Genomic DNA, 13,869 nt, shown 5'->3' with positions numbered 1-13,869 from the left:
GAGGACACAGATAGAGTGGATGTGGAGAGGATGTTTCCTATAGTGGGGGAGTCTAGGACCAGAGGACACAGATAGAGTGGATGAGGAGAGGATGTTTCCTATCGTGGGGGGAGTCTAGGACCAGAGGACACAGATAGAGTGGATGTGGAGAGGATGTTTCCTATAGTGGGGCAGTGTAGGACCAGAGGACACAGATAGAGAGGATGTGGAGAGGATGTTTTCTATAGTGGCGGAGTCTAGGATCAGAGGTATAAAGGGGCGGAGATGAGGAGGAATTTCTTCAGCCAGAGAGTGCTGAATCTGTGGAATCCATTGCCACAGGCAGCTGTAAAGGCCAAGTCACCGGGTTTATTTGAAGCAGAGGTTAACAGGTCCCTGATTAGTCAGGGCGTCGGAGGTAACAGGGAGGAGGCAGGAGAGTGGGTTTGTGAGGGGATGGCAGACAGATGATGGGCTGAACGGCCTCTTTCTGTTCCTGTAAAAAGTCGGCACAACATCGTGGGCTGGAGTGCCAGTGCCGTGCTTCAGCCTTGTGCCCTGTTGTACGTTTGAAAAGGCAGTGTCAGAACAGCCCATGGTGGCCCCCTCCCGCACTCGCCCCCTGGCGCCTCTCGACTCGGCTCCCTGTCCCCGCTCTCGATCCAGAGGCAGCTCCTTTCACCTGCGATCGGAGGGAGCTGGGCTGCAGTCTGCAGTGGCATTTCACCGGCGTTAATCTCCTGACAACGAGGGACGCTGTGGGCAGGAGGGGAGGCGGGGGGAGAGCAGGGACGAGCCCGGCCGCCTCGGAAGACTGGACCGTCCCGGACTGACAGGGCCGGAGGAGGAGGCTGTGAGTGAGAGAGGTGCCGAGGGAAATACAATCTGTCCGTGTCATCTGCTCTGGTGCTGAGGCAGTGAGAGAGGGAGAGGGAGGGAGTTGGGGGAGAAGGCCGAGAGAGGGAGGCAGTATGGGGGAGAGGTGAGGGGAAGGGGGGACAGAGACGGAACAGCAAGAATAATGGGGGGAGATATCGAGAGAGAATCATCCAGACAGTGAGAAAGAAGAAATAAATCACTGGCAGTGGAGAGAGAGAAGCGGAGAGAGGCAGAAAGAGAGAAAGAGAGGGGGAGAGGGAGAGGGGGTAGGAGAGAGGGAGAGGGGGGTAGGGGAGAGGGAGAGGGGGGTAGGAGAGAGAGAGGGAGAGAGGGGAAGAGATAGAGAGAGAAGGAGAGAGAGAAAGAGGGGAAAGAGTGAAAGAGAGAAGGGAGAGAGGGGGGGGAGGGAGAGAGAGAGGGGGAGTGAGAGAGAGAGGGGGGAGCGAGAGAGAGAAAGGTTGGGAGAGAGAGAAGGAGAGGGAGGGAGAGAGGAGAGACGGAGAGAGAGAGAGAAGGAGAGATGGAGAGGGAGAGAGAGTGAGAGAGAGGAGAGAGGGAGAGAGAGAGGAGAGAGAGAGGGACAGAGAGAGAAGGAGAGCGAGAGGGAGGGACAGAGAGAGAGAGGGGAGAGAGAGAGGAGAGATGGAGAGGGAGAGAGAGTGAGAGAGAGGGAGAGAGAGAGGGAGAGGGAGAGAGAGAGGGAGAGAGAGAGAGGGACAGAGAGAGAAGGAGAGCGAGAGGGAGGGACAGAGAGAGAGAGAGAGAGAGAGAGAGAGAGAGAGAGAGAGAGAGAGAGAGAGAGAGAGAGAGAGAGAGAGAGGAGAGAGAGACAGAAGGAGAGGGAGAGGGAGAGAGAGAGGGAGAGAGAGAGAGGGACAGAGAGAGAAGGAGAGCGAGAGGGAGGGACAGAAAGAGAGAGAGAGAGAGAGAGAGAACGGGGGGGAACGAGCACCAGGAGCGTTAGACAGTAAGCAGATTCGTTTGGAGTCGATCTCTGCTCTTTTCAGTCACCGATAGAGATGCAGGCGATTCTCTGGAGCCACCGAACCGCTCGAGTTAAACTGAGCTACATTCCAAGGATTTACTGAAAAGAAAGGACACACATACACACACTCACGCACACACACACACACACCGTTACAATCCCTTTGCATCGAATGACGACCAGATGAAGATGGACCAGCAGGCTCCGTTTGACAGGAATACAGGACAGACAGTGGCTGGGAAATTGGAAGGCATACGTTCGCCGTTTCAGGGCTGAATGCCCCTCCAGAAAAAGGTAAACTTAATAAAAAAGGCACAGCGAAAAAGGAAAATAACCATGCCAGGTGTAATGCACACCACGGGGCGTTAGATTGTCCGCGATGTCGCTCCGTGCGCTGCCATTAACATGTGAAGGTCATTTCCAAGCTGCCAGGAGTTACTACGGAAAAGAGTTTTTTATTGTGTGTAATGAGTGTGCGTTTGTGGCCGTGTTTGTGCTTGTGCAGAGGTGTTAACCCTTGAGTTCCCGGACGCGAGTCAGACCGGCTCTCCAGCGTGTGGCTGCAAACCCACACGACGGGCTTGGTGAAATCTGCCCCACCTGCACCAGATCGTGGTTTCTCAAATCTGGCGCGCCCTTGGGCCGGTTTGTTTGAGCGTGTTGAAACAAGGCAGGCCGGTACCGCATGCTAAACAGTCTCCCAACAGACCGGGACTGACTCGGACCTGCGTTAATAAATAATGTTCGCTGCAGTACAATTTTACAAAGGGCAAAGTGATTGACTTGGGGGGCGGGGGGGTCGGTCAGGTTTCTTTACCAATGTGTCAAACTGCTGAAAATGGTAGAATGTCTTTGTTACACCTTCTCGCTAATATTAAACAGCTCACCCACAAACACACACACAGGCACAGACAGACACACACACACACAGACCATTCACCACTGCCAGCCCTCACAATAATGCTTTTTTCCCCATCTATATCTTCCCACGAGGCAAAGTTCTTCAGCTTTGATTCCTCAGATGCACAAATTAATAAAGAAATTATTAGAATTTAGCTCTCTCCACCCAGAATTCCTGACTAAATTCCTACACCCAGGCGATGCAATAGTACTTAGGTGATCAGACGGCATATAGATCGTTCCACCAGTGAATGTTGAGCCAGAGAAAGAGAAACATGCAAAGAATTAGTGTAGATTCAAAACAAACAAACACACACACACACAGTCTTGACTTTCCATCATCTATCGTTGCGTCAAGCATAAATGAAAGAGGGAATGATGCCGCGAGCTGCAGCAGAATTGAGTTAAACACACACCTCACAGTTCCTTCTTCACCAAACATACACCCACATTACCATCGCCACAGAGTACACTGAGGAAGAGAGGCAGCCCACGCAACGGACTCACAAACACCACAATTCACAGTTAGAATCAGCAGAACAGAAAGCCTTAGTACACACAGACTGTACGGTGACAACATGTACACACAGACTGTACGGTGACAACATGTACACACAGACTGTACGGTGACATGTACACACGGTCACACAGTACACACAGACTGTATGGTGACATGTACACATGGTCACACAGTACACACAGACTGTACGGTGACAACATGTACACACGGTCACACAGTACACACAGTCTGTACGGTGACAACATGTACACACGGACACACAGTACACACAGACTGTACGGTGACAACATGTACACACGATCACACAGTACACACAGTCTGTACGGTGACAACATGTACACACGGACACACAGTACACGCAGACTGTACGGTGACAACATGTACACACGATCACACAGTACACACAGACTGTACGGTGACAACATGTACACACGGACACACAGTACACGCAGACTGTACGGTGACAACATGTACACACGGTCACACAGTACACACAGACTGTACGGTGACAACATGTACACACAGTCACACAGTACACACAGACTGTACGGTGACAACATGTACACACGGTCACACAGTACACACAGACTGTACGGTGACAACATGTACACACAGTCACACAGTACACACAGACTGTACGGTAACATGTACACACGGTCACACAGTACACACAGACTGTAAGGTGACAACATGTACACACGGTCACACAGTACACACAGACTGTATGGTGACATGTACACACGGTCACACAGTACACACAGACTGTACGGTGACAACATGTACACACAGACTGTACGGTGACAACATGTACACACAGACTGTACGGTGACATGTACACACGGTCACACAGTACACACAGACTGTACGGTGACAACATGTACACACGGTCACACAGTACACACAGACTGTACGGTGACAACATGTACACACAGACTGTACGGTGACAACATGTACACACAGACTGTACGGTGACATGTACACACGGTCACACAGTACACACAGACTGTACGGTGACAACATGTACACACGGTCACACAGTACACACAGACTGTACGGTGACAACATGTACACACAGTCACACAGTACACACAGACTGTACGGTGACAACATGTACACACGGTCACACAGTACACACAGACTGTACGGTAACATGTACACACGGTCACACAGTACACACAGACTGTACGGTGACAACATGTACACACGGTCACACAGTACACACAGACTGTACGGTGACAACATGTACACACGGTCACACAGTACACACAGACTGTACGGTGACAACATGTACACACGGTCACACAGTACACACAGACTGTACGGTCACACAGTACACACAGACTGTACGGTGACAACATGTACACACGGTCACACAGTACACACAGACTGTACGGTGACAACATGTACACACAGACTGTACGGTGACAACATGTACACACAGACTGTACGGTGACATGTACACACGGTCACACAGTACACACAGACTGTACGGTGACAACATGTACACACGGTCACACAGTACACACAGACTGTACGGTGACAACATGTACACACAGTCACACAGTACACACAGACTGTACGGTGACAACATGTACACACAGTCACACAGTACACACAGACTGTACGGTAACATGTACACACGGTCACACAGTACACACAGACTGTACGGTGACAACATGTACACACGGTCACACAGTACACACAGACTGTACGGTGACAACATGTACACACAGACTGTACGGTGACATGTACACACGGTCACACAGTACACACAGACTGTACGGTGACAACATGTACACACGGTCACACAGTACACACAGACTGTACGGTGACAACATGTACACACAGTCACACAGTACACACAGACTGTACGGTGACAACATGTACACACGGTCACACAGTACACACAGACTGTACGGTGACAACATGTACACACGGTCACACAGTACACACAGACTGTACGGTGACAACATGTACACATGGTCACACAGTACACACAGACTGTACGGTGACATGTACACACGGTCACACAGTACACACAGACTGTACGGTGACAACATGTACACACGGTCACACAGTACACACAGACTGTACGGTGACAACATGTACACATGGTCACACAGTACACACAGACTGTACGGTGACATGTACACACGGTCACACAGTACACACAGACTGTACGGTGACCTGTACACACGGTCACACAGTACACACAGACTGTACGGTGACAACATGTACACATGGTCACACAGTACACACAGACTGTACGGTGACATGTACACACAGTCACACAGTACACACAGACTGTACGGTGACAACATGTACACACGGTCACACAGTACACACAGACTGTACGGTGACAACATGTACACACGGTCACACAGTACACACAGACTGTACGGTGACAACATGTACACACGGTCACACAGTACACACAGACTGTACGGTGACAACATGTACACACGGTCACACAGTACACACAGACTGTACGGTGACAACATGTACACACGGTCACACAGTACACACAGACTGTACGGTGACATGTACACACGGACACACAGTACATACAGACTGTATGGTGACATGTACACACGGTCACACAGTACACACAGACTGTACGGTGACAACATGTACACACGGACACACAGTACACACAGACTGTACGGTGACATGTACACACGGACACACAGATTGTATGGTGACATGTACACACGGTCACACAGTACACACAGACTGTACGGTGACAACATGTACACACGGTCACACAGTACACACAGACTGTACGGTGACAACATGTACACACGGTCACACAGTACACACTGACTGTACGGTGACATGTACACACGGTCACACAGTACACACAGACTGTACGGTGACAACATGTACACACGGTCACACAGTACACACAGACTGTACGGTGACAACATGTACACACGGTCACACAGTACACACAGACTGTACGGTGACATGTACACACGGCCACACAGTACACACAGACTGTACGGTGACAACATGTACACACGGTCACACAGTACACACAGACTGTACGGTGACAACATGTACACACGGTCACACAGTACACACAGACTGTACGGTGACATGTACACACGGTCACACAGTACACACAGACTGTATGGTGACATGTACACACGGTCACACAGTACACACAGACTGTATGGTGACATGTACACACGGACACACAGTACACACAGACTGTACGGTGACATGTACACACGGACACACAGATTGTATGGTGACATGTACACACGGTCACACAGTACACACTGACTGTACGGTGACATGTACACACGGTCACACAGTACACACAGACAGTACGGTGACAACATGTACACACGGTCACACAGTACACACAGACCGCACGGTGACATGTACACACGGTCACACAGTACACACAGACTGTACGGTGACAACATGTACACACGGTCACACAGTACACACAGACTGTACGGTGACATGTACACACGGACACACAGTACACACAGACTGTATGGTGACACCATGTACACACGGTCACACAGTACACACAGACTGTACGGTGACAACATGTACACATGGACACACAGTACACACAGACTGTACGGTGATATGTACACACGGTCACACAGTACACACAGACTGTACGGTGACGTACACACGGACACACAGTACACACAGACTGTACGGTGACAACATGTACACACGGTCACACAGTACACACAGACTGTACGGTGACAACATGTACACACGGTCACACAGTACACACAGACTGTACGGTGACAACATGTACACACGGTCACACAGTACACACAGACTGTACGGTGACAACATGTACACACGGTCACACAGTACACACAGACTGTACGGTGATATGTACACACGGTCACACAGTACACGCAGACTGTACGGTGACAACATGTACACACGGTCACACAGTACACACAGACTGTACGGTGACAACATGTACACACGGTCACACAGTACACACAGACTGTACGGTGACATGTACACACGGTCACACAGTACACACAGACTGTACGGTGACAACATGTACACATGGTCACACAGTACACACAGACTGTACGGTGACATGTACACACGGTCACACAGTACACACAGACTGTACGGTGACATGTACACACGGTCACACAGTACACACAGACTGTACGGTGACAACATGTACACATGGTCACACAGTACACACAGACTGTACGGTGAAATGTACACACGGTCACACAGTACACACAGACAGTACGGTGACAACATGTACACACGGTCACACAGTACACACAGACTGTACGGTGACAACATGTACACACGGTCACACAGTACACACAGACTGTACGGTGACAACATGTACACACGGTCACACAGTCTGTACGGTGACAACATGTACACACGGACACACAGTACACACAGATTGTACGGTGACAACATGTACACACGGTCACACAGTCTGTACGGTGACAACATGTACACACGGACACACAGTACACACAGACTGTACGGTGACAACATGTACACACGGTCACACAGTACACACAGACTGTATGGTGACAACATGTACACACGGTCACACAGTACACACAGACTGTACGGTGACAACATGTACACACGGACACACAGTACACACAGACTGTATGGTGACAACATGTACACACGGACACACAGTACACACAGACTGTACGGTGACAACATGTACACACGGTCACACAGTACACACTGACTGTACGATGACATGTACACATGGCCACACAGTACACACAGACTGTACGGTGACAACATGTACACACGGTCACACAGTACACACAGACTGTACGGTGACATGTACACACGGACACACAGTACACACAGACTGTACGATGACATGTACACACGGTCACACAGTACACACAGACTGTACGGTGACAACATGTACACACGGTCACACAGTACACACAGACTGTACGGTGACATGTACACACGGTCACACAGTACACACAGACTGTACGATGACATGTACACACGGTCACACAGTACACACAGACTGTATGGTGACAACATGTACACACGGTCACACAGTACACACAGACTGTACGGTGACATGTACACACGGTCACACAGTACACACAGACTGTACGGTGACAACATGTACACACGGTCACACAGTACACACTGACTGTACGATGACATGTACACATGGCCACACAGTACACACAGACTGTACGGTGACATGTACACACGGACACACAGTACACACAGACTGTACGATGACATGTACACACGGTCACACAGTACACACAGACTGTACGGTGACAACATGTACACACGGTCACACAGTACACACAGACTGTACGGTGACATGTACACACGGTCACACAGTACACACAGACTGTACGGTGACAACATGTACACACGGTCACACAGTACACACAGACTGTATGGTGACATGTACACACGGACACACAGACTGTATGGTGACATGTACACACGGTCACACAGTACACACAGACTGTACGGTGACAACATGTACACACAGACTGTACGGTGACAACATGTACACACGGTCACACAGTACACACAGACTGTACGATGACAACATGTACACAGTACACACACCATCTGCACAGACTTGTGTCACACCCGTACATTACAGGCAGAGGGGCAGGTACACCAGGTACAAAGATCCGACGGCTGGGGTTTGAACTGCGATACTACATCTACCCATCCCCCCCACACACACAGCACACACATGCATGCATACACTAACAGTAACAGACACCTCACACCCCCCTCTCTGTCCATCGTTACCTCACACTCCCCTCTCATTGTATCCGTTAACTCACACCCCCCTCTCTGTGTCCATCGTTACCTCACTCCCCCCCTCTCTGTGTCTCACACCCCCCTCTCTGTGTCCATCGTTACCTCACTCCCCCCTCTCTGTGTCCATCGTTACCTCACACCCCCCCTCTCTGTGTCCATCGTTACCTCACACCCCCCTCTCTGTGTCCATCGTTACCTCACACTCCCCTCTCTGTGTCCATCGTTACCTCACTCCCCCCTCTCTGTGTCTCACACCCCCCTCTCTGTGTCCATCGTTACCTCACTCCCCCCTCTCTGTGTCCATCGTTACCTCACACCCCCCTCTCTGTGTCCATCGTTACCTCACACTCCCCTCTCTGTGTCCATCGTTATCTCACACTCCCCTCTCTGTGTCCATCGTTACCTCACACCCCCCTCTCTGTGTCCATCATTATCTCACACCCCCCTCTCTGTGTCCATCGTTACCTCACACTCCCCTCTCCGTATCCGTTACCTCACACCCCCCTCTCTGTGTCCACCTTTACCTCACACTCCCCTCTCTGTGTCCATCATTATCTCACACCCCCCTCTCTGTGTCCATCATTATCTCACACCCCCCTCTCTGTGTCTCACACCCCCCTCTCTGTGTCCACCGTTACCTTTAGGAGATCTAGGCCTCATATGGAGCCAGTGATCATTAATGGAGAATGTGTGGAGCAGGTTAAGACCTACAAGTATCTGGGAGTACAGTTGGACGAGAAGCTAGACTGGACTGCCAACACAGATGCCTTGTGCAGGAAGGCACAGAGTCGACTGTACTTCCTTAGAAGGTTGGCGTCATTCAATGTCTGCAGTGAGATGCTGAAGATGTTCTATAGGTCAGTTGTTGAGAGCGCCCTCTTCTTTGTGGTGGCGTGTTGGGGAGGAAGCATTAAGAAGAAGGACGCCTCACGTCTTAATAAGCTGATAAGGAAGGCGGGCTCTGTCGTGGGCAAAGTACTGGAGAGTTTAACATCGGTAGCTGAGCGAAGGGCGCTGAGTAGGCTACGGTCAATTATGGATAACTCTGAACATCCTCTACATAGCACCATCCAGAGACAGAGAAGCAGTTTCAGCGACAGGTTACTGTCGATGCAATGCTCCTCAGACAGGATGAAGAGGTCAATACTCCCCAATGCCATTAGGCTTTACAATTCAACTGCCAGGACTTAAGAACTTTTTTTTAAAGCTATTATTAATGCTTTTTGAGTTAGTGATTTAGATGCATATCATATTATTACTGAGTTAAGTATTGTATGTAATGAGTTTTTGCTACAACAAGTGTATGGGACATTGGAAAAAAATGTTGAATTTCCCCATGGGGATGAATAAAGTATCTATCTATCTATCTATCTATCTATCTATCTACCTCACACTCCCCTCTCTGTGTCCATCATTATCTCACACCCCCCTCTCTGTGTCCATCGTTACCTCACACCCCCCCTCTCTGTGTCCATCGTTATCTCACACTCCCCTCTCTGTGTCCATCGTCACCTCACACCCCCCTCTCTGTGTCCATCGTTACCTCACACCCCCCTCTCTGTGTCCATCATTATCTCACACCCCCCTCTCTGTGTCCACCGTTACCTCACACTCCCCTCTCTGTGTCCACCGTTACCTGTCTCTGCCTTCTGTCTATGTTTGATCTTGGTGTTTGAAAACATTTTCCCCAGTGTGAGCAGTTGACTTTGAGAGTTCGGCAAGGCCCCCTCATCTGCCAGTGTATCTGGTGACGGGGTGTCACAGTGACACACACACACAATGTACACTCAACAGCTCACCCAAGAACAGTCACGTGGTTGTACAGGGCAGAAGCAAACCCTTCGGCCCAACTCACGTGTACCAAGATGGCTATCTCAGCTAGTCCGCTCTGCTGAAATCTGGCCCATATTCCTCTAAACCATGAACGAAATATGGAATTTAAGTCCTGTACCAAATGTACACACATGAAACATTGTACGCAGAACCGATGCACGTAGTAGACACTCCCGATATCGCCACTGACAGCCCACAATGTTAAATTGAGCCAGACGTGATTACTGTTCCCCTGTGATGTCCGTGACGGCATTCAGTATGTGGAATGAGTTGCCAGAGGAAGCAGTTGAGGCAGGGACATCAACAATATTTAAAAGACACTTACGTGGATGGGTTGTGAGGGAGACGAGCTGAATGCAGGCTCTGGATTGGCCAAACGAGCTGCTGGCAGGAGAGGCTTTGATTTCAACATTTAAGAGAAATTTAGATAAGTATGTCATAATTTTTTATGTATCGCACTGTACCAGGGCTGCAAAACAAATTCCCTGACGTGTGTGAGTGATGATAAACCTGATTCTGATCTGGGTCTCTGTTGTGGACTGAGAGTGGGAAGGGGGCAGGGAGAGGGGAATCATGGTTGGGAAAAGGGGAAGGGAGAGGGGAGGGAGCGGGAAGCACCAGAGAGACATTCTGTAATGATCAATAAACCGATTGTTTGGAATCAAATGACCTTGCCTGGTGTCTCAGGGCTGGGTGTGTCTGTACCCGCCCCTGACACTCCTTCTCTGCCCCCTGTCCCACACCCCTCCCGCGGCGCCCCACCCTCACCATCCCCAACATCCTCTGTTCCCGCCAGATTTACAAACTCGCTCTCCGCTCCACGTTGACGAATTCAGTACTGTGTGAATGTCTCGGGCACCCTGGCCCTCCCCTGAGCAGGGTACCCGGGGTGTGAACTCCACCGCTGTCTGTCAACATGTCACGTCTCAAACAGGTGGCTGAGCTGTTTTACACCTCATTTCAGTCTGCGTAAGGGATTATTTACTCCTGAATCCATGGTCAGCAGCTTCCTCAGGGTTCAGGCCCAGAGCAGGCTGCCTAACATCTTCATTAATCTACTCCTTCAGCAGCCCCCGCTCACGCTGAACCCCCCCCCCCCATCCCATCCTGCAGAAGGTACTTCCAGGTCACTGAACCCTCTCTCCTCAGATCACTAATCACCTCGTCTCTGGAATCAATCTCAAGAACCGCCTTCAAAGGATGGATTTGACAACAGTCTGAATCCTCTAAGGCCACCTTTAGAGTTGTCAGATAGGAATGCTTCCCCACGTCAGCTGAGTTAAACCACTCTTTCAAAGAGTCATCATGTCGAATACAATGCAATGTCTGGCACCCAGCCCATTAGGGGTAAAGCCCTCCCCACCACTGAGCTCATCTACACAAAACGTTGTCACAGGAAAGCAGCATTCATCATCAGGGACCTCAACACCCAGGACATGCTCTCTTCTCACTGCTGCCATCGGGAAGGAGGTACAGGAGCCTCAGGTCCCACACCACCAGGTTCAGGAACAGTTATTACCCCTCAACCATCAGGCTCCTGAACCAGTGAGGATAACCTCAACTCTGAACTGATTCCATCGGGAAGGAGGTACAGGAGCCTCAGGTCCCACACCACCAGGTTCAGGAACAGTTATTACCCCTCACCCATCAGGCTCCTGAACCAGTGAGGATAACCTCAACTCTGAACTGATTCCATCGGGAAGGAGGTACAGGAGCCTCAGGTCCCACACCACCAAGTTCAGGAACAGTTATTACCCCTCAACCATCAGGCTCCTGAACCAGTGAGGATAACCTCAACTCTGAACTGATTCCATCGGGAAGGAGGTACAGGAGCCTCAGGTCCCACACCACCAGGTTCAGGAACAGTTATTACCCCTCAACCATCAGGCTCCTGAACCAGTGAGGATAACCTCAACTCTGAACTGATTCCATCGGGAAGGAGGTACAGGAGCCTCAGGTCCCACACCACCAGGTTCAGGAACAGTTATTACCCCTCAACCATCAGGCTCCTGAACCAGTGAGGATAACCTCAACTCTGAACTGATTCCATCAGGAAGGAGGTACAGGAGCCTCAGGACTCACACCACCAGGTTCAGGAACAGTTATTACCCCTCAACCATCAGGCTCCTGAACCAGTGAGGATAACCTCAACTCTGAACTGATTCCATCAGGAAGGAGGTACAGGAGCCTCAGGACTCACACCACCAGGTTCAGGAACAGTTATTACCCCTCAACCATCAGGCTCCTGAACCAGTGAGGATAACTTCACTCGCCCCATCATTGAAATGTTCCCACAACCCATGGACTCACTTTCAAGAACTCTTCATCTCATGTTCTCGATATTTATTTATTATTATTATTCCTTTACTTTTGTATTTGTACAGTTTGTTGTCTTGTGCACTCCAGTTGAACGCCCAAGTTGGTGCGGTCTTTCATTGAATCTGTTTATGGTTATGACTCCATTATGGATTGATTGAGTGCGCCCGCAGGAAGATGAATCTCAGGGTTGTACACGGTGACGGATGTGTCCTGTGATCTTTGAAGTTTTATGCCACACTCTGTGCTTCCTCCTGCCAACTCTGCCGATCACCCCATTCCCAACAAAGCCATTAAATCCAGCTCAACGAGAGAGAGAGAGAGAGAGAGAGAGCCATGGTAGCAGCACAAGTGGAGCCTGGGGCCTTCCTGGATTCCGTTTTGGCGCCGCACTGTGAGGAGTCTCTGTATGTGCTCCCTGTGGAACGCGTGGGTTTCCTCCCACAGCCCAAAGGCTAGGGGTCATTGTAAACTGTCCTGTGGTGAGGGCATGGTTGATTGGAATTGTGGGTTTGCTGGGCACCACAGCTTGAAGGGCAGGAAGGGCCTATCGCTAACTAAATTTTTAAAACCAGCGAATATGAAAATACTTTGTTCATTAGCTGTGGAGCTCTGGGATTTTATGAAAGTCTGGACGCTTAAGTTAAAGTATTTGCTC

At 50.2% G+C, this 13,869-nt stretch overlaps 1 protein-coding gene across 1 annotated transcript in view; it reads left to right on the top strand.

The window, feature by feature from the left end:
- The first annotated feature begins 1,683 nt into the window (after positions 1–1,683).
- LOC140717880 (leucine-rich repeat and fibronectin type-III domain-containing protein 4-like) overlaps positions 1,684–13,869 on the top strand; it is a 31,240-nt gene continuing 19,054 nt past the window's right edge. The window contains exon 1 of the mRNA XM_073031607.1: positions 1,684–2,137. The gene's annotated coding sequence lies outside the window, so the exon portion shown is untranslated. The remainder of the gene's footprint in view (positions 2,138–13,869) is intronic.

This window comes from Hemitrygon akajei, chromosome 28 (assembly GCF_048418815.1).
Source record: "Hemitrygon akajei chromosome 28, sHemAka1.3, whole genome shotgun sequence".
Lineage (NCBI taxonomy): Eukaryota > Metazoa > Chordata > Chondrichthyes > Myliobatiformes > Dasyatidae > Hemitrygon > Hemitrygon akajei.
Note: the sequence above shows the minus strand (reverse complement) of the source record. Positions and strands in the feature narration are given on the sequence as shown.